Here is a 749-nt window from a genome sequence, read left to right as displayed (position 1 = left end):
GGGGGGGGGGAGCTATATCTTGGAAATCTGCTGGCCTAATGATCTCCTTTCATGGCAGAATTAATAGTCAATACTATTTAAGCATTTTATTTGATCAAATTCATCCTATGGTAGCGGAGCTGTTTCCGGAGGGAAACGCAATCTTTCAGGATGATAATGCACCAATTCACACAGCTAAAGTTGTTACTGAATGGTACGAGAGACATTCTAGTGAAGTTGAACATCTTATTTGGCCACCACAGTCCCCAGATCTCAATATTATTGAACATTGATGGTACATTTTAGGAAATAAAGTAAGGAGTCGATACCCTCCACTATTATCACTTCAACAACTGGAGACTGGAGCAACGTGAAATAAAGTGTCTTGCTCAAGAACACAACACGCAGCCCGGTCCGGGAATCGTAAGCTCGGCGCTCGTAAGCTCGGCGCTCGTAAGCTCGGCGCTCGTAAGCTCGGCGCTCTAACCACTGAGCCATGCGCCTTCACATATATATATATATATATATAGAGAGAGAGAGACTTAGAAATATTAATAACTCTATTTCTGAAAACCAGTGGATAGATTCCACTGAAATTAGATAAATAACCTTCGAGCAGATAGTCAGCAGCGCCGCCTGGCTAAGGCTTGGCTGCTCTGCATTGACAAGGGGCAACACCCTGAAACTAGTCTAGTCTGCAGATGCCAAACCAGCAGGGGGACACTGCTGACCTCCCCTGTTCGAAGGTTATAAAGGACACAGGTTTCGTG

The 749-nt window shown here is 44.7% G+C and overlaps 1 protein-coding gene across 1 annotated transcript in view; it reads right to left on the bottom strand.

Annotated features, from left to right (window-relative positions):
* LOC106876666 (uncharacterized) overlaps positions 1–749 on the bottom strand; it is a 143,397-nt gene that overhangs the window by 31,038 nt on the left and 111,610 nt on the right. The window lies entirely within an intron of this gene.

Source organism: Octopus bimaculoides, chromosome 3, assembly GCF_001194135.2.
Source record: "Octopus bimaculoides isolate UCB-OBI-ISO-001 chromosome 3, ASM119413v2, whole genome shotgun sequence".
NCBI classification, from domain to species: Eukaryota; Metazoa; Mollusca; class Cephalopoda; order Octopoda; family Octopodidae; genus Octopus; species Octopus bimaculoides.
The sequence above is the reverse complement of the archived record's forward strand: the minus strand, read 5'-3'. Positions and strand labels throughout refer to the sequence as shown.